Source organism: Grus americana, chromosome 3 (assembly GCF_028858705.1).
Source record: "Grus americana isolate bGruAme1 chromosome 3, bGruAme1.mat, whole genome shotgun sequence".
Lineage (NCBI taxonomy): Eukaryota > Metazoa > Chordata > Aves > Gruiformes > Gruidae > Grus > Grus americana.
This window is the reverse complement of record NC_072854.1, coordinates 97327991-97349020: the sequence shown is the minus strand read 5'-3', so window position 1 is coordinate 97349020 and position 21030 is coordinate 97327991. Positions and strand designations below refer to the sequence as shown.

At 41.3% G+C, this 21030-nt stretch overlaps 1 protein-coding gene across 4 annotated transcripts in view; it reads left to right on the top strand.

The window, feature by feature from the left end:
* The first annotated feature begins 381 nt into the window (after positions 1–381).
* PPM1B (protein phosphatase, Mg2+/Mn2+ dependent 1B) overlaps positions 382–21030 on the top strand; it is a 63807-nt gene continuing 43158 nt past the window's right edge. The window contains exons 1-3 of one of the 4 annotated variants that reach the window (XM_054820759.1): positions 382–713; positions 16575–16690; positions 18888–18985. The gene's annotated coding sequence lies outside the window, so the exon portion shown is untranslated. The remainder of the gene's footprint in view (positions 714–16574; positions 16691–18887; positions 18986–21030) is intronic. The other 3 variants (XM_054820758.1, XM_054820760.1, XM_054820761.1) reach the window with 3 other exon arrangements.

Below are 21030 nucleotides of genomic sequence, written 5' to 3'. Positions count from 1 at the left end.
CTGAGAGCCAATGGCCTGCAGGCAAACCGCGCCGGGAGGGAAAGGATGTGGCGGGGGGAGGGAGGCTGGGAGGGGCAAGGGCGCTCGCTGACAGCCGCTTCCGTCAGTCCTGCCCTGGCTACGAGGCCGGATTAAAAAAAAGTGCGGAGAAAGACAAGAGTCCGCGCGCTAGCACCTTGACTGACAAGAGCCGCAGCCAATAGTTACCAAAGCAGAGGGGAAATGTCCAATCAGGGGAAAGCTTTTGGGCGGGTCTGGTGGGTGAGCGGCGAACGGATCGACCAATGACACCGAGGGAGGGTAGAGCCGGCAGGGCGGAAGGCCAATGGCCATTGGGAGGGGGCGGGACGGGGTGAGCGACGGTAGCGGCAGCCAGTCGGCTGGGAAGGACGCAGGGCGGTCCGGCCGGGAACGGCCGCAGGGTGGTGGGGGTGTGGCCGGGGGCCGTGCCCCGCCCGCCCTTCCCGGAGCGCTCTGACGTGGGCGGTGGGGAGGGCGGGCCTAGCGGCGGCCTTTGGGACAGGGGCTCCCAACATGTCCGCGCTGCTGGCGGCGCTCGGAGTGCGCGAGCGGGCGGCGACTGCGGCCGGCGGCGGCCAGAGCGGGGCGGCCCGCGCCTGAGGCTGAGCCAGGCTTCCCTACACCCGGGCCGGGCCCTGCCGGGCCGCCTGGGGCCCGGACGCCGGGGGACGCCGGTGCTCGTTCGCCGACAGGTAGAGGGGTCAGGGCTGGCCGTGGGGCACGGGCGAACGGGTCGTGTCCGCGCTGGGCTGGGCCGAGGCGGGCAGAGAGGGGGAAGGGGCCGAGAGGCTGGCCCAGGCCTGACCGCGCGTTACCGAGCGGCAGGGCCTGCGCGCTTGCCGTGGGAAGCGGGGGCTGGTAGCGCCCGGCCTGCTCCGTGGGGCCGGAGGGGCGGCGGGCAAGGCCTGCTGCGTGTGCGTCCCCGGGGAGCGGGCAGGCGCCGTGTAGGCCCGGCCTCCGCCTCTTCCCGCCGCGGGGAGAAAAAGAGGGCCGGGGGCCGCACTGACACGGTGAGGGAGCTGGGGCTGCCGGGGCAGGCGCACGGAGGAGGGACGGCGAGGAAGTGGCGGGGAAGCCAAGCCCCCCGGTGTAGCCGGGGACGGAGGCCGGTGGGCCCGCCCTCTGTGCGCCACGGTAGGGCGGGCCGGGGCGGCGGCAGGGGCGCCGGCGGCCCAGGCCCCGCACGCCGGTCGCTGCGTGTGGGGTGAGGGAGCCGGCGGACCGGGTGCCGTGTGGGCAGCGCTCCGTGCAGGTTGGGGAATGGTCCGAAGGTGGCTGGCGTGCCGGTAGCGGCGTGCGGAGCCGGGTTAGGGGGCGGCCGGCGGGCCGGGGCTGTGCACGTGCATTGGCTGGGGCCGGGGGAGTGGCGGGCCGGGGGCCGGCGGGGCCCGGTGTTTACCGACGGGGTGGGGTGGTGCGAGGCGGCGAGCTGCGGGTAAGGCCCTGCTGTTGGAGGCAGAAGCTGTCGTTAGGCCCGGGCGCTTGTGACGAGCCGGTGGTGTGCGGAGGGGGTGAAGTCACAGGCGGATGGGCAGTGCCTGGGCGCCTTTAGCGTGGAAGGGGAAAGAAGTTGAAGGCTGTTCTGTTGTCTTGTAGGTTGAAGCTTGCTGACTCTGCGAACTCAGTGGCTATAAACGTGGATGTATTTTTACTATAATTTGTAGCTAGTCGAAGTGAGGAAGTAATTTTGATGGACTGGAGGCAGCTGGAAAAATCTGTATGTGTGTTGTGTGCTGTGATAGGTTGAGGGGTATGTTTGTACCATGGGGATGCAGATGCTGGGTGTTTAGGAATTGTGGTATGTGAAGGCATATGAATTTAGGAGTGATAGGTAAACAATCTTGTGTGTGTTGTGAGAAGTAAGGTGATAAGTTGGCTGGCTTCTAAGTATTGTGGAGGAGGGAGGCTTTGGGTGATAAGCCTATGTGGAACTTACAGGCACAGTATTAACAGGTTGCTACAAGGTTCTGAACTTGTTTTCTTTGGTGGCCAGTGTGGTTAGACTTAATGTGCGAGACCTTCGTGTGTAATATGAGATGGTATGTGGACAGAAAGGCATGCATGTTCTTCCTGTGTGTAAGTTGGTTTGTCTGGTGCTCACACTGAGAGTTGAGAGAGATGCCTGGCTGTCACCAGCTGCCTGAGACCTGTTTGTTGTGCGTTGAGATGGGCTGGGGCACCAAACAGTGTGGTCTGTGTCCTGGGAACGCCAGGGGAGCTGTGAATTGGTGTCTCCCCTGTGATGAACTTTAAAGGCTGGATATTTGTTGTTTGAGCCATGGGATACAAATTGGAAAACATGTAGCAAATGCCATGCGTTGAGGTCATGATAGTGTTGTTTGGAGAAAAGTCTGTGCATGACCTGGGGAGTTGTAGAATTGTGGGTATCTATATTTGTGGCACGTGTCAGGCAGCGTAAATTTCTGTCTATAAGGGCATCAATGCACTTTTATTGTGGGTAAACTTCCAGGGATTACCACAGATTACAAGCAAGTGAGGGAACTTGGGTGGATATTTAGAAGTAAAAATGAACGACGGAGTCTTTGAAAGGTTTGTGTACGTTTGAAAAGGGGGGATAGGATGAGTTTGTGGGGATTATGCCTATACAGAGTGAAGATTATGTTAGGCTATGTATATATGTGTGTATCAGGGGAATGGTATTTGTGCAAAAGGGAAACTGGAGTTTTCGTATTGCTGAGTTAGTGGGAACTCTAGTTTGTGTATGGAGAGAGGAGGCAGACATTTTTGGCTGAGGCTATGAAAAGTTGAAATGGTGGGGGTGGAAGGATGATGAACTGGGTCTGGTGTCCCAGGTATGTCCTGAGCAGGTGGGAGGCTGCAGGGATTCTTTGCTCCTCTCGGTATGGAGAGAAGTATTTTATAGTTCTGACAGCCAGTGGAAATTAAAAAAGTGAAAGAAGATGAGGCAATTTGTGACTGTTATGAATATTATGAGATTAAGGGAGGCTACAGAATAGCCAAGGGTTTTTTGTTTATTTTGTTCTGTTTGTTTCACTAGGTAAATTGTCCATTAACTTTAAGGGTCAACTTTTGCTGAAACTAGCACTCATAATGGTGTTGACAGGTCAGCAGCTAACTAAAACCACTTAATGTTGTGTAGACAAGCCCCATGTGTATGTGGGCTCAGGGGCTCGAATGTGTCTATTATATACATGTATTATATGCTTTATATATACCTTTACACTTTAACTGAGTGCATGTGTCCAGAAGGTATGAAGTCTTTTGTACTGGGCATATGCTTGTGTTTGAAAGAGGGTTAGTGCATAAACATTCGAGACTCAGAGACCTGTGAAAAGATGATCGGTTTAGAATAGAAAGCTGTTTGGCTCAGATGGAAATGAGAAAAAATTGCATGTGTGTATCCCATATTCTGACAGTATGTATTATTTGTTCACACAGCCCCCTATCTCTTCTGCACAGATATTTAGAGGAGGCTGCTATGTAGGATATGTGGTTTAATTAAGGCACGTAACATCAAGATGAGGGAAATGGAATTAATGTATTATGGAGATGGCTGTATAGAAAGTGCGTAGCACCCATTTTTCTTTTATTGTGGTAGCTGTGAGGTCAGTTAGTGAGGAGGTAACTAGAGAAAGAAGAGAGTAGTCTCACAGTAGTTATCCTGGATAATCTAGTTCCCTTGTCTCTGGTCTGGAATTCTCATTGTTTGCTTAAACTTTTCCAATGGTGATCACTAATGTGTGCTTCTGACTTACTAAACTTGAGACCCTGTCTTGCAGAAATATAAACCCATCACAATTGAAATTAAAGCTTGTGAAATCTGTGTTGAACATAGCCTTTTAAGATGCTCAGTGTTAAAAACTATTGTTTTCAGTGGGCAATTGAGAGTAGTGAGTATTTCTTACATGGATGTGTTCCCTCCATATTATAAAAGTGAAAAGGCAGTAAAAATCCACTCTTAATATTGAAAGTAAAAATCTGTGTCTGAAGTATTTGTATTATCAATATCACTCTTTGAACAGGTTTTATTTAGACTGCAGAAAGGGATGGGGATTGTGTGTAGAGCAGCATTTAGAGAGTACTGTTCTTCTTGAATGAAGCAAACTGCAGCACACCTAGCTAAATGCTACCATAATGTTCCTGGGGAGAGGGGGTGTGTGAGGTGGTGGTGTGGTTTTTCTTGGGTTTGTTTTGTTGGTGTTTTTCCCCCAAAAAAATGTGAAAATTGAAATTGATCATTTGGTAATATCTTGGATCATCAGTCCAGTAGGAACGTTTATATCTACCATGTAGGCCTACTGTTGTAGCTTAGCGAGTGGTAAATAGCTGTTTTTTTCCAGTCAGCACCAGAAGATAGCTAACCAACCATTGGTTTGTGCAGGCAGAGTCTCCTCCAAGTGAATGGGAAGGCCTTGGTGAAAGAATCCAAGCTCTAGACTCCATGTGTGGATTGTGGAGAGCAATTACTGTAACAGGATGTGAACAGTGGCTTCTTCCTTCTCACTGTCTGTTAGCAGTGTGAATGCAGGATAAATGTTTTATGGAACTTCAAGAGAGGTCTGGTTTAGCCCTGGTCTTCAGCACATCCAGTATGCATGTAATCTTCAGGGAATTTAATTTCAAAATCTGGACAAGTTATTGCAGGTTCTTAAAAAAAAAAAAGCCACCCAAAATCAAATAACATTGGACTATAAAAGTCCAGAAAAGAGAAGCTATTTGCATAGACAATGAAAGATGGGTCCCTGATGCAAGAATAAGGATATTTAGTTTCCAAAAAGATCATCAAAACTGTTTTTCTTTAACAGACAACCTTGCAAACTTCTCAACTATTTGGCTGATATCTTTTAGTCTTGGGCAGTTATCTAGCATGGGAAACTTCGGTCAAACTGCTTAAAATTTGGCAAATAAAGCTGTGTAAGATTTATATCTGTATCACGTGCTAAAGCCAAATAGAAAATCTGAAGAATTAATGAGTGTCACTCCAAAAGAAAACTGATCTGAAAAGCTCTACATGAGATACTAAGAAATAACTGAGCTGGTATAGATCATCTGAGTTCCTTGAGAGGAGCTGAACCACTCATCTCAAGTTCTTGAGACATTATTGGCATGATGAAACATAAGGTTTGGCAATGAGCGTAGTTTAAATGTCTTCTGTATCCTAGGAAAATGTACATTGGGAGATGAGGCACAAAGACGTTTTAATGTAGGAGATGATAGGAGGGAAAACTCCATATCTCAGTGGACAACAGCCTTTCTTATGATTTCAGAGGAAATTATTCAGGCCCAGGTATTGTTCTGTGAGGAAAAATAAGTCACCCACAACTTTCTTTCCCCATGCACCATTAGTTTCACATTAACATTACTTCAGTGCATCATTTTATGATGTTGCTACATTACTATCTCATGGTGTAGGTTCTCTGCATCTTTGTTGGGAAATAAACTTTTCATTGTGTTTTCTTTCAAATAAATAGTACAACTAGGTGCTTAAGTCTATTTTCACAAGTTTTAACAGGAATTCAGCTCAGGAGAACATTGCTTAAGGATGTTTCAGACTAGGTACTGGAGAGCTTAAGATGGCTCTTTAGTGTGTATGGTAATGACAAGTCAGTGATCACAAACTTCCAGTTAAGTCACAAAGGAAAGCATCTGTCTGTCTTCACAGTTTTCAGGGGATTAGCACGTTAACTGAAAATGTTGTCTTCAGTAATCCTACTTCTGTGTCTGCATCCCAGTATAGGAAGTTGACATTTACTGAATGTAGAGCAAACATGTTTCTGTGTTGTTAGTATATGAATTAATTGGTTTTATCAAGGAGGTAAGGAAGTAAGATGATTTGTTGAGTAGAGAAAGTAACACTTTATTGTAATTTATTCATACAATGCTGCTCTGGCCTGTTCTCACCAGCTCGTCTGTCCTGCTAAAGCCAGGTATTATTCGTTCAAAACTCATGATATCGTATTTAAAGTTTTGTGTAGCGGAAGAAAAATTGGTGACTAGAGAGAACGAATCTCAAATGATGGAACTATTTGTAAAGAACTGATGTTTTGATTCAAGTGGAAAACTGAAACAATGAATATTGTGTTGGTCAGCTTATTCAAAAACAAAAATACCTCTTATCTGGGCAGCTTTGTTGGTTAAGCTGATGTGCAAGTAATATAAAGCATTACTGAGCACATGCTGTTCTTCCTTTCCTGTTACCAGCTACAGTGGAGCCACTGATGTGGCTTATTGGTTTGTGTTTTCTGTGTTGTTTAAAAAGTTTTATAAAACAGTAGATGTAGGTGCTGCGTGAAGTGTGTAGATCTTGGTTTTGTTGGTTTGGTTTTTTTAACTTTATTCAGAGAACTTTCCTAGATGTATCCCACTAGCTTTTGATACTCTGAACTGTAAAGGGGTGGAAGCAAAAGTGGATGAGCGGTGAGATGCTGCTTGCTGTAGTTACTCCGGGAAAAGGAACACTCAAATTCATAGTGCAGCCCTCCTCTTTAGGGCTAATGAGGTGTGCACTGGCAGCTTAAGTCTGTGGGTTTAGTTACTGCTGCTTGAGGCTCTCTTAAATGAATGGACAGTATCTGCCACATTGATTGTATTTACATTAGCAAGCAGTGTGCTGCAATTGAAGAAGATTGTAGAGTGTAGCAATGAGTTAGGCAGACCCAGTGTCCACAGCGTGTTTACTTCATGAGGTTTTAATTTAGACTAGTTGTAGGCTGGTTCTGTGGACCAAGTATACTCCAAACATTACTGGGTATTAGGTGTTTCCCAGAGTTTAGGTTAATCTGAGGGATGTCCAGAAACTTCTCTGAGATGTGAACCAAAGCACAGCAAGTGAGGTGACTCAGATTTACTTCAAAAATGCATTCCTGATCTAAAATAAAGTGCTAATGGAGGTGTACCAACTGGGTCTCTAAAAGGCACCTTGGAGCTTTGCAGAGGGTGTTGAGCTATGCAGGGGGCTGGATTCTGCCTTCTGCCCCCTAAGTGCAGTTGTCAGGATTGCAGAAATTGTCCTGCTGCTCTTTGAGTAAGGATTGTTTGTTTGTCTTTGGTAATGGAATCTCTGTTCCCAAATTATTGTGCCTGGTTTTGAAATTGTGTGAAAATGACTGGTGTTAGAACTACAATAAATTCTGGAAAGTAGTTCTTTCATGGTTTTACTTCAGTTAATTGAGAATGAAACTAGCTGTGTGAGCACAGGTTATGAAGCCTGACTTCCTGTGGCTTTGTGTCTTGTGGTTGGATTTTTCTGGGTGTACTGTATTGTGAGCTCTGAAAGTATTTTCATGTGTTTGGGGTATTATCTGTCCTGTATGGGAAAGTGGTTTTAGTAACATAGCTGAGCTCCAGCTGCATTTGTCCTCAAGGGGCACTAGTTTGGATGTCTCTCCTTGATCTAACTCTTTATTTCCACAAAACTCATAGGATCTGATTATCTCTGAAATATTTACTGCTGTTAACTTCTCAATTGTGGCCAGTTTCAATAAAACTTGAGGGGTAGAATGGCGCACACTGTAGCTTGGTTTCCTAAGGTTGTATTCTATTTATTGCCAGTAATGGTATCTCTTGTTCTACTGTCTTTTTGTATTTACCACATTTAACTCTTCTGGAAGAAATTTTAAATAGTATTTCCACCACCTGCCTGGCCATCTAGAAGTAGGAAATAGGGAATTATGTTCTTAATGGCAACTTCTTAATGGATGCTAAAATCTCTTCTCCATAGTACAGGTAAAATTCTTGAGGGTATCCAATATGCTGCTTAAACTACCCTCAAATAAATGTAGACAGCTCTAAAGTTGCCTTTGATGTGTATTACAGCCTTTTGTAATACACACTGTACTACATGCTGGTACCACGTATGGTAATTCTGGACCATGAATGAAGGATTTGAAAATGAATGATGCATTGAAGCCTCTGGAGTACAGCTAGACTGGATTTTGAGGGTGGTGAATTAGGAATTGGAGGGGGCAGGGACTTGTGTTTGTGATCACCCTCGTGACCTTGAAAAGCTGCTGAAACTCTAAAGTGCTTTGAAACTTCAGATGAGAAGTACTGTACTGAAGTGATGTGGTACTGCAGACTTGAGTTCTGAGAGTTCTGTCTTCAGTGCATAAAGCTAAAGAAATTGTTCCTTTTGCTTCTATTTTAAGCGGGCCTGTGCTCAAAGCACTGACTTCAGAGAGCTTCTGCAAAGGTATGAAAGGTGAATCTAGCACAGATGTTACTCAGTTTCTTTCTGTGTCCTTTCTGCTCCTGCTCTCCATTTCCCTAGTGTAGGAATAAAATACTTGTTTTATTTGTTGTAGTTTCGAACAAGAAAATCTCATCCTGGTCAAAAGATACTCTGCATACCAGTTTGTGCAGAAGACCTCACTTCAGATATGGTACTGGTTGGAGGCATTGGTTTCTACTGGCTGACATTGAGTTTGATTCTCTGTGGGGCATTTAAGAAAAATTGTTTATAGCTGATTTTTCAGGAAAAGGGTGCTCTTTAGTGTGCATATTCAAGACAAACATGAAGTGCTTTTCTTATTTCAGCTGTTGTAAAACTTGAATCCAGACGTAACAGGTAGTCTGACTCCCCTAGGTAGTGATCAGTCCTATATCTCAGAAGGCAAAGCAGCTCCACTATCTCAGTAGAGCCCCAGTGCTCTGTAACGATACAGTCTGTTAAGACTCATGAATGCCTCACTTTGGATGTCCTCGATAAGAACTGAAGTGACGCGTCTAAGGAGGTTATTAACAATGTCTAATTACAGGTGGGATTTACAGGCATCTGTAGTGAGTGTTATCCAGTAATTGTGGGACTGCTACCTATAGGTGTATCCAACTGATTCCTCAGATGTGATATTTATCCATTTGTTAGCTTGTCATGTTTTCTGCATCTGTACCACTTTTCCAGGAGACATATTACAGCACGGGATTTTTTTTCACTTTTTCTTTTATCGGAGATGTCTTTTTTTAATGTTCTTTTATGGGGTATAAGTATGAAAAATGCTACTGTACTACTAATGATAATATTAAAATATCTAATACTTGGTCTGGATTTGTTATTTCCTGCTCTTTTCCTTACTGATTGCTTAGGCTAGTGGATGAATTTATTGGAATAATCCAAAGTCTAGGTTGTGGCTGATTATGTTACTCTGAGGAGACTTTTTCTAAACTAGTAGAAGGTTGTGCATAAAACTTCAAATAGTATGGGGTTTATATATAAGCAAAATGAAAACAATCTTGTGAAGACAATAGCTAGAGCTGGGGGAAGAAAGGTGTGTGAAGCCTGTTCTGTAATTCCTCCATAAGTGTACCACAGTTAAACTGCTGTTTAAAAGATAATGTAGAAGTTCATAGGCATTCAGTTATTGAAAAGGTGCTTTAATAATAGCAATTACTTGTTTTGTGGGAGGTTTTCCAACCAACCCTCCTTTAGATTCTGTGCATCTTTATGATGTAAAGAAACTGGAAACAGTTTAAGGTGACTTTCTCTTTTAATAGTAATTTGTGGGATCGAGGGAAAGACAAGCATATCATCTTTGTGGATGATTATGTTGGAAAGAGAATGCTTCGCAATGTTTGCTAGAATCAAATAGCTGTGCAGTCTCGTCTGCAGGCAGGCTGTAAGAGCTCATATGTTTTTTTTTTTTATAAATGGTAAAAGCTATAGTTTAACATTCCTATGTTTTAAAATTGAAGTAATAATTAGGCTTGCGTGTGATGTGGAAGAAAAGCATTCTTAGGACTCTGCCATAGTGACATTGGTGGCTTGTATCCTACTTTGATATCATAGTAAACAACAGAATTTATTTCACTTCTATTTCCCCTTTCGTTTGCCTTATGCTGAACTATGTCCATGCTTCTATATGTTTTATTACTATATTTGAGTGCAAGAGTGATGGAGGTTAATAGCTGCTGAAAATCAATATCTAGCTTGTAACATTAAATCCAATAGGATGAATTCTCACTTTTTTAACCAGAATGCACCAAACACAAGCAACTCTAGGCCAGAGAAGAACTTCTCTAAAATATTTAGTAAACTCAAAGTGGTAGCTGTTGTTAACCCTAACAGCTTACTATGTGGTTTTGACTATTGTTGCGGTATTGTTTGAATTTAAAGAAAACAAGGAATGCTGTCAACTTAGAATATCTGACTTTTGGAGGGAAGGGGATAAGATTACAGACTGTCAAAACAATTTCTGATGATTTTTTTTTTTAACATTAAGCAAAATGGGACGTACGGAATCAGAGGGGAAGAAGTAAAATTCAAGTACAGTTCAGGATTCTTGAAATGAGCTTGTGCACTGCTGTTGCCAATGGCAGGGAATAGAATTTAACATGGTCAGAAAAATGTCGCTGGGGAAAGTATTCTGAAACTGTATTTTCTTTTTTAAACCCTTTATTAATTTGTATTTGGAAAATATTTTCCTTGAAAATATATTCTCAGATATATTTAATGACCATGCTATTTTTAATCTAAAATTTTTCATATTTCTGAATCTTTACAGAGGGAAAGTAGGGTTCCATGTAGGAAAAGTACTGGTCAGTTACTACTTGAAGTGATCTTTTTTTTGCTGTTTTCTGTTGTTCAGAGTTACCAGATTCAAATGTGTTTTATGTAAACAAAAATTTGGGTAGCAATTCCATAACTGAAGTAGCTCATTTTTTTGAAACATATCTTATGGTTTGAGCAGACTTGAAACTTGGTTATGTTGTCAGCTTCACAAAGAATACAAAGCTAATGTGGAGAACATCTTAATATGACATCTCCATATTGTCTTTCTCTCCATAAGTTTTGTTTGTTTATTGAAGCACTGATTAAAACAGAAGCTCTTGCACACAAGGGAGACATGACAGCTTAACTCTGTCATGAATTGTCAGATTTGTGCTTGAAGCCTTTCTAAAGTAAGTAATGGTCCTAGAATGTTGTATTGGAATCTCCATCTTCATCTTCTGTATTTATTTTCTTTTTAGTAATCATCTTAAGCTATCACTGGTACAAAAAGAATGTGTGAACCTGAACTACCTGTGAGAGAACTTTCTTCTGCACGGTTTATTTTGTTCCAATTTCAGAACTCTTGATTCTTTCCACTTAGTGTTTATCCTCTCCTTGGGTCAAAGTCTGGTAGTGTTACCACAGGAAAGAAACTGAAATGAGGCAGGAGAGGAAACAAAAAGTAGTGTTCTTAGTGAAGAAGAAAACTACAATGCTTTCTAAAGAACAGAAGTCATAAATTCTCTGAGAACTTAAGCTAATCCAGAGAATACTTGAGTAGGCAGAGCACATTATTCATGGAGGAGTAATCTTCCTTATTCTCTTATCACAGGGTTCTGTGTTCTGTTCATTCGTCTGTTCATCATGTGAAAGATTTTTATCAGCAGATTTGCAACCTTTTATTACCAAGTTCTGCTGTCTGCCGCGGGCCTACTGGAATTCTTTGCCTTTCAGAGGTATCATGACTCTTCGGCATGGTTAAAAACCAACAAGTATAAGTTGACCACTGATATCTGTATTGCTGGGTAAGATGGGGAGGAGCTTCTTTATATTAGTTTTCATTCTCTCTCATTTTTGTTGATGTGTGGTTTCTTTGAGCTCATTTTCTCCTGTTGCGTCCTTTCTTGAGAAGGGTTGGGGGGGTTGGGAAAAGCTGTAGTTTATAGTGCTTTTTCCTGAACTGTGTAAAAGTTAGCGTGTTTTTTTTTCTCTCCCCCTACCCCCTGCCCCCAAACTTTATTTAAAAAAAAAAAAGTCCTCCAGATAGAGCAAAACTTAATGCATGACACGATCTATTACTAGGTGTCACAGAATTGGTAGACTCCCATCACCATCGCTGAGGAAGCAAAGATTCCTAGGTCTTTGGGAGACTGAAAGGATGTACTTGGACTAAACTGCCATGTTCAGAGAAGGAAAGAAAGGAAAATTAGAGTGGGCTAATGTGACCCAGAATAATTTTTCCACTAAGGTGGGGGGTGGGAGAGGGAGCAGTAAAGCTTGTTTGGCTCAACTGCCAAAGGGTAGTGCCTTCAAAACCCTAGAGAGTGGACAAATGTGAACCCACCACAGTTAAAGTAGCAGCTAGCGTGCAATTCAGTTGAAGCTGAATTTTTAATTCTGAATTTCTTCTGTGTTGATTTCTAGTCATTAAATCTTATGCTACCTCAGTGAGAGTGCTGGACACTAGATACATCTGCTTCCTTTGTCAGCCAGGCACTGTTGTTATTTCTTTGCAGCTGTTTAAAAACAATGGATGTAACATCTTGGAAGCTGGCTCATTAATGTACACAATATAGCTTTGGTTTTTGTCTCTTCGTTATGGGGAGTTCATTCCCTCTACCCAAACAGCTTTCTGCTACATGCTGCCTAGTTGGATAGCATCTGATATTTCTCTTTTTAGTTAAAGGTCCTTAGAATAATTTGGTTTTTTTCACCACTTTGCATGTTGATACAGTTCAGAAAAGAGACTTCTTGTTAGGCCTTTGCCTACACTTAAGCATTTGTTTCTGGAACCTACTCATAATACTGACTGTTTCATTAAGGAAGAGATTCTCGTATAATTACCTCAGTATGTTAGTGCTGCTATATTTCTTCAGTCTTCTGCCTCTCACCGTGTGCTCGTCTTCCTCCTCGTGTTGACACTTGGCTGCGTCTCATCTTGTGGTGAGAGTGTTATGTGATGTGTGTATGTTGGACATCTATTGCTGAGGTTAATATTCTTTCCGTTTAACTTCTTGAATCAGCTTGCTAAATGAGGATATGAGAGCAACTACTAATGCAAAAGCTGGAGTAGAAAGTATACCTGGCAAGAGATGGGCTTACAGCAGTTACCGCTTTAGCTTACCCTAATTTCTTGTAAGACTGCATCCTGAGATGTTTCAAAGGAGGTTCTTTTAAAGTGTAGTTGTTAACATGGGTTTTTAACACTGATGGTTTGGATACCTGATGACCTATCTTGTGAGTGAAAGTCCTAAATTTACGTGGAATGTTACTGCTGATGAAGAGAAGACCATACTGGAAGTCACCTAACTGTGACAGTGTTAGCAGTGTCACCAGCTGTGTTGCAATCCTAAAGTAAAAGAACATGCAATTAAATGTTCATCTTAAAACCTCTATTACAACTAAATTAAAAATGCCCATCTCTTCTTTTGGATTTTCCCCAAATGCATAGGCTGCTACAGATGTTGATATGACTCCCCTCACAGCAGTCATTCCGGTTTAATTAAATATCAGCACTTGCTGGCAAGAATATCTTTATTCTGTAGGCACATGAGAGTACAGCAGAAACCAAAACTTCACATAGCAAAGGTCGTGGTAAGGAGTTTGTCAGAAAGCTCCTGAGCAAGTCAAGCTTGCTTTCTGTGCTTTTTGTCACGTTTGCAAATTTCCTTAGGGGATAAGAGGACTGCCTCTGCTCATCCGATGTGGTGTTGGCAATGTTCACTGCTTAATATGGAACTAGAGTATCTTATCTACTCCCTGCTTCAAGCATAAGTTTTGGGGAACTGCAAAGGGACTGAAATATTTTGGGTGAAACGTGAGTAATCTCATCATTGGTAGAGACTAGAGTTTGCGGTTGTTTGTCAGGCAGTGACTGGTTTTGTGTCCGGAAGTTCCTGAATTTGTTAAAGTTCAGAGGTCTCAGTAAAGTGGGTTTTCTTTCAATACACTCCAGGAGAAATTTAAATAATCTGAAAAGAAGTAAGCAATCTGAATTTCAGAAATTCTTTCTAATGTGCATAATGAAATATGTTTAAGTTTTCTTGGCCATTTGCTATTCTTTTCCACTCCTTTCTCATGCATTTCTCTGCCACCAGTTGCTATAATAAATTTTTAGGTAGAGTTATGAACACCAAGTTTTTCCTTTTATAACCTCTGCTATTACTGTCTTGTTGCCAGATACCTTGAAAGTTAGCCAGAAGCTCAATTGTTTGATGGCTGTGTTCACTTGTTGAGACCTGCTTATTTTTATGCACAGAGTTCTTATATTTAGGCTTTGGAGCATTTGAATTCTGCAGATTGTTGAAGCTTAGAGATGGCTCCTGTTCACTGTTTCAGGCATCCTTGCTATGTTACATAGTAAAGAAAACTTTCACTTGAGAAAAACATTAAATACTGCTTTACTTGGATAGCACTATCCATAAGTATTTTTTTTCAACCTATAACAAAACATTTCTGGGGCCCTTGAAAAAGGTGACTGGAAATAGTGTGGTTTTACAATGGGTCAGTCATGCTTGACCAACCTGACTGCCTTCTGTCAAATGACTAGGCCTTCAGCTGAGGAGAAAGCAGTGGATTTTTTTTTTTTTACTTTTACCTTAGCAAGGCTTTTTACAGTGTCCCACAGCATATTCCTATTTACAGTTTGAATGGGAGGATGACTAGACATGTGAAAACTGGTTGAAGAGTCATCTCAGAGTGATTGATGGTTCATACTCTGCCTGGACAGCAGTTACAACTGGAGTTCCTCAAGGGTCTGCTGTGACCTACTCTTTCTAATGTCTTTGTCAATGACCTGGAGGAGGAGGTGGACTGCACCTTCATCAAGTATACGGTAGACAGAGCTGCGTGGCTCAAAGGCAGGGCAGCCATCTCAAAGTACTTGGAAAGGCTAGAGGAATGTGCCCATACAAATCTTAACAAAGTTCAACAAGGGCACATGCCAAGTCCCACTTCCGGGATCGGTAACCCTCCTGCAGTGCGACAGACTGGTTGGATTGTAGCTCTGCTGAGAAGGTCCTGGTTCTGGTGAACAATAGGCTAAATACAAGTCAGCAGTTCGCCCTGGTAGTGATGAAAACAGCTTTATTCCCCTTTAGTTGGTGTTAGTTCCAGATGTTCCCAGACTGCATCTGTAATACTGTGTCCAGTTTTACTCCTATTCTCTCTACCCCCAACAAGAACAATGTTGATAAACTCAGGGCAAGTCCACCACGATGGTCAGGGAGCTGGAGTATGTGATCTGTGAGGGCATGCTGAGAGCTTTTGTGGCCTTGTTTACTCTGGAGAAGAGATGCTTAGGAGGGACCCAATAGCAACCACCTATACAAGGATGGATGCCAAGAAGATGGAGCTGGTCTCTTTACTGAGATGCACAGTAGGAAAACAAGAAACAGTGGTCATAAATTTAAATGAGTGGATATATGTTGAAAAACTTTTACAGTAAGGATGATTGTTAAGAGGTTGTAGGAGGTAACCTGTAAGCCTCTGTGGAGGTTTTCAAGAACAGAGTGGATAAAGCCCTAAGCAACTGGCACAGAGTTCAACATTTACTGCACTTTAAGAAGGAAATTGCACTGGATGACCTTGTTAGGTTCCCTCCACTCTGAATCATTCTTTGAAGAATCACCCATGGCAGGGACCCAAGTAGCCAAACTTATCAATACATTTTGTTTTATTTGGAATCTTGATTCTTTGTGTAAGTAGCATTTATTTCTAGTGCTCCTAAATAAAATAACTTGGATGTAATCAGTTACTCTTGTTGACTGTTTTTGCTATTAAGCATTAGTTACTTGAAATCTACCTATTGAGTAATCATGGAATAAGCAAGGTACATTCATTGAACAAGCTCATTTCATCTAAGAAAGAAAGGAAAAATATTCTTTCTCAGAGTTGAAAAAGAAACTTTAGAACTTTATAGTGATCAATATGTATTGTCTCTCACTTGCCTTCACCCATTATTCTGACCCATGTGGTAAAACAAAGCAATTTGTAGTTTGAAGTTACTGGTGGTGGGGAAGAAAGATACTGGAAAAGGAAACTGAATCTCAGTTTCTCTGAAATTGGTTCGCTTCCCTCTTTGCCCAGGCCTATGAAAAGAATCTGTCACCCTAGATGCTACATGTAGACACATCCAGAACAGAGAAGGCTTTAGTCAGATTCATGCTGCGGAAATTATATACTGGTATATCTAGGCATGGTGGGTTTAACTGTGATAGCTGTTCTCAGGCATTGGTGAGAAAAGCAACTTTTTTTCCTCATAACCAAGGTAATTGTGGTGAATAGTCAGGTATGTTTCTGCTTTTGCTTTTGAAGAAATCTGTAGTGGCTACTACCAAGCTTCTTTTGTCATGGTTTCTGTGCTTTAGAATAAGCTTGAATTTTTAGTCTTTTCTTATGAGTCCAGGATCTGGATATATTCTTGTAGATAATTACATCAGTATGCCAGACTTTTCCATCCTCTCCGCACTTAAACATGCGTGCATACGTGTAAGAGTGCACAGCCTCTGTCTCTGTCATGTGGTTATACATATCCCTGGTTTGGAAATGGATTTGCTTACATGTCTGTGAAGGTGGTACATATTGACAGTGGGAGTTTTTTGGCAAGTAATGACCATTGAATGGTGTAGCTTAGATCACTTCAAACTTCCATCTCTAACAGGTGAAAAGCATTCACATGAGCTTTTGCTGCATTACCTTAGACAAGTAGAAACTTCACGACTAACTTGTCTGCTTCCGGTGGTTCATGTATTATAGTCGTTCCAGTCTAGAAGTTGCTATTAAGCAGTTCTTGAGATTTAGGGTTTTAATGAATATTGTGTTGTACTAGGAGAGAAATTGGTCAATTCTTCCATCTTACTACTTTCAGACTCACAGGCTCTTCTGCTTTATTCACCCCTAATATACAAGGAAGAGTCTCTAAAGTGAATCTTTATCAGAAGGACAAAGATCTGGAAGAAATTTGACTTTTGTACTGCATTCAAGGTAAGACTTTCAAAATTGTCCATGATGAGATGACAAAGCGCATGAATGCTGAGGCTTGCAAAATGGTACTGAGTTATTGGCTTCTTGCATATTATACTATTCCTGCAGAATATTATGAATATTAAGTACTAAATACTTCTGCATAATTCTGTGGAAATACACTAATCAGAGGCGTATAAGCTAGCTATGGCTGTGTTCCTTAACTAAAATAGTTAAGTAGGTTGCTACTTGTAACTAGTGTTTAGTAGGCAAAGCTGTCTTTTGGGTAGCATAGGTGTTCCTACTTCTAAAACTGATATGCTAAGTTGCATGATATAAAATGGAATGTCTTACTAAATTGGCAGTGTCTTAGTAAATCTTTTTTAAGGTCCTGTGCTGAGCTTGTTGTAATTTCTCTGTGAATACAGTATTATAGCTCGAGTGATGTTTCCAGTTGATTTCAAAATATCAAGAAATAATTGGGAGTCAAATAATTGGGAGTCAGAGGGCCCGTTTGCTGCATTTTGGAAGGAATGGTAGTTGCATTTCTTTCGATAAAACCATAGCTTCAATCACATAGACAGTTGTCATCTGTCTGCAAGTCAGAGCACTGATCAAGTGGTGGGAGCCATTAACATCGTTCAGTAGAGTGAAACCATTGCCTTCAGCTTCCATGCACCGTTGAACGGGATGTTTAATAATGTTTGTTGTGTCATTCCCACACCACTCCCAGGGAAGAGTGGAAGATATAACAAGGACTAGGGGGTTAAAACCTGTAGCAGACGAAGGGGAATTCCCTCCAGTAGGACCAGTCTTGGGGAGGATGTTGATGGACTATCCCGTTGAGTGGGCTAGCATCATGTTCATGGCAGTCAAAGGGAGGAACTGAAAAAGTGGTTGGGAAGAGTGGAGAGGCACATAGCTATCCCTTGCAGAGACGGTAGTTTGTGTAAGAGCGGGAATACAAGCCCATGGTATCCAGCCATAGAACAGATGGTGGAGACATTCACATGGAGTCATTCAGAAGGACGTGTAGGAGATGTTTTGGGGACTGGAAAGTACAAGTAGCTCTTAATGTAGGCAGCTCGTTGCCTAATGCTACCTCTTCAGATTTGGGGAGTTGGAAACCTACTGAAATTGGCACTCGTGCTGAATTCAGCACCTATTTGAAGGCTCAGATCAGCAGTCTTCTATTCACATACCTACTTCTAATTTGTTGTGACTGTGTGGTTCTGGTTTTTATATAGTACGTTTTACTGAATTATCTGGGTAATCCCCAAGCTGAATGTCTACTTTTCTTTTTAACTGCTAAATTCATCAGGTTTTTTGGGTTGTTCTGCAAAAGCCTGAATACTTAAGAGTATTCCTTTGTGTGTCTTGAAACTAGGTATCCATAAAAAAAATAACATCATCCAGACAGTTTGTTAAACCTAGTATAGAATACATGCAGGTTAAGCTTTACATGTAGTAAAATGTTAAGACTTTGATGTGAGCTTTGGAAGATAAAAATTGTTTTAAAATATCTTGACTTGTTGCCTCTATAAATGAAATGACAGAGTGTCTGCCCTCTTGCTACAATTAAGGTAGGATTTTTTAATGCGTCTTTGTGATAAGATGTTCCCATCGCCATTCAGTCCAGTAAGGGCATGTCTTGCAGCCGACAGTGTATAGGAGCAGTAACCTTTGGTGGAGCTGGAGATGGTGTCTTAATCTGTGTTATCCAAATTTGCCTGCAGCTGATGTCTGACCTGATGAATAGCATAAAATGAATGCTGAATTATTAACATGCTTGCTTCCTGGAATCCTTTTTGCTGTCAAACCTATGTAGACCTATCATTACTGCATTGACTGCCTGTAATGCCCTGAAGCACCCTCTCTAATATTGATTTCTTGAAAGCTGGCATGGTCATCTTGCATGTTAGTTTTAACATTTTTATTGATAAAATTGCCCTTTGAATTTTTGCAGGTGTAGTTCAACATGTATCGTGATACTTGCATAGTGGCAAAATTGAAACAGTTTTTACTCAGTAGATATTTCAATGCTGATGTTTCAAATATATATATTGCGAATCAAGAGAGCTTAAACTGTATTGATTAAAAGTGAGTCAAAGTGATTTATTGTGAAACTGAAGTTACAGTACTAATTGGATAAAACTTTGAGTATTTAAGCTTGCAAGTTGCCACATGGCTGCTTCTTGCCAAGTACTCCTCTGTTTAGATGACAAGTGAAGCAGTTCAGATAGCCTCAATGCAGACACCTGAAAAAGATTCCATGTGTCCAGGCAACGATACTGGAGACTGCTGCCAGAAAAAAAGGTAATGGAAATTTGCTTCACTCTCCAGTTCCTAGAGATAGTAATTTTTTTAATTAGACTTCAGACTTTTCCTTAAAAAGTTTCTCTAGCCTGATGGAAAAGTAGAGCATGCTAAAAAAGTGTAGGGGGGAGTACTGTGTTCTCTGAAGTAGTCTGACAAGCCATCTGTGATCTGAAACCTAACTTTCTGTAACATACTGTGGATTGAATAGTACGTATCATCTGATTACAGCTATATTGGTCCTGTTACAGTATAGAAATATATCATTACGTATCATGTAGGATCAGCTGCTTTTCTTAAGCATTTGTTTATAACTGCCTTAAAATGCTTTGAGATATTCCTTATCTGAAATGAACCATATCAGTTCAACTGGGTTGATTTAGGAAGGTGATAAATCTGTGTTAGCAATAAGGGAGTGACTTTCTAAGCAAATAGACCTTCTTAATATTTTTAAGATGTCTTTACATTTCTAAATGCTGCTTCTCTTCATAATAATACAGTACTGTTACTGAAGTAACTTTGCTAATAGGTAGAAAAAATTCTTAACATGGAGGAGACTAAGGAAAAAAATGTTCTAAAACTGTAATTGAGGTATAAAAATAACTATGTATTTTAACAATTCCTATTTGGAGACTTCAGTTCCTGTCTTATTTAAATTAGTTCTTTTGGAAGATTGTGTGTGTGTGTAGGCTGTTAGTTGACATAACAGATGCTTGAATTACCTCTTTCCAAGTTGTGTTCTTTGCAGTAAACATTAAAATGCCTATAGCATAGTAAGTGTTAATATTTGGCAGCTTGTAGTACTGGTGTTTCTTATGGTACTGATTTGAATGTGCTGGTGATTTTATTATGGTGTTGAATGACCTTTTTTGCATTTAAACAAACTTGTTTCCTGTATAAACCTAGCAAGTGGTAACATGGCTAAAAAAGCCACAAATAGATCCAAGTGGTTAAGTAGTGTGGCACTCCTGTAACTGTCTGCACAGGAACATCAGCAGTGTCCAAATTGTTTTATTTTTTTATTTTAATCTACTGTGATGGCTCAGGCTTAGTTCATTTGTATCTGAAGACTTACCCTTAGAAGATGAGGGCAGAATAAGAACCTTACTTGCGTTCTTGGAGAGAGGGGAAGTCCTTCACCAATTTATCAGTATAATATATAAAGAAATTAAAAACTACTCTTGCTATCCCTTAGAAATTTGATACAACTTGATTTCTGTCACTGTCAAACATATCAACATTAGGGAATTCTTACTGTATTTTCTGTACCTGGTGCTAACTGAAATATTGTAATATTGCTCACTTTACACTCCACTTTGTGGAGTTTAAATTCCTTCTACATTTTGGATATACTTGTGGTCCCACTTAGGGTTGTGTGTATTCGGCACGTAAGAGGGGAAAATGTGATTAGTTGACATGCATGTATTGTAATGGCTTCATTCCCTTGATAGAAAAAATGGGATGCTATTGTGCCTTTAAGAATCCTGCATGGGATATTTGCTCTAAATACAGGATCTGTACAGGAAGCCATATTGTAGAAACAGAGTTTAAGCTTTTTTCTGTAAGGAGCAGCAAAAATATAAGGTGTGGTATTGAAGCTAAAAAAATTACTTATTGGCTTCAATGGTAGTAGCTAGACTTCATTCAAAAGCTGACTTGTTCTAAATGCATTGCTAGCCACTAGATGCTAGGGTGAGATTCTCCACCCAGATAAAAATTAACTTTTTGGGATCTCTAGCTGTTAGCTGCCTTAAAAATCACTGAAGATTGTTCAGAGACGAATTTGTCAAGATGTTATAGAATTTTTACATGCCAGTCACCGTAACAGGTGACTTCTGCACAGAATTTGTTCTTCCCCTTTGTAAGCATTTCCTGCAAGACACTCACAATAATATCAGTCCTTTGAAAACTATCAATCTTCCTGACTCTGTCCTACAGCTAGAGCATCTTAACATTTTGGAGCTCAGTCACCTTTGCTGTCTTAACAATAAAAGTAGATAATTATGCCAAGTTTCTTACCTCTTTATCCTACAATATTTTGAAGT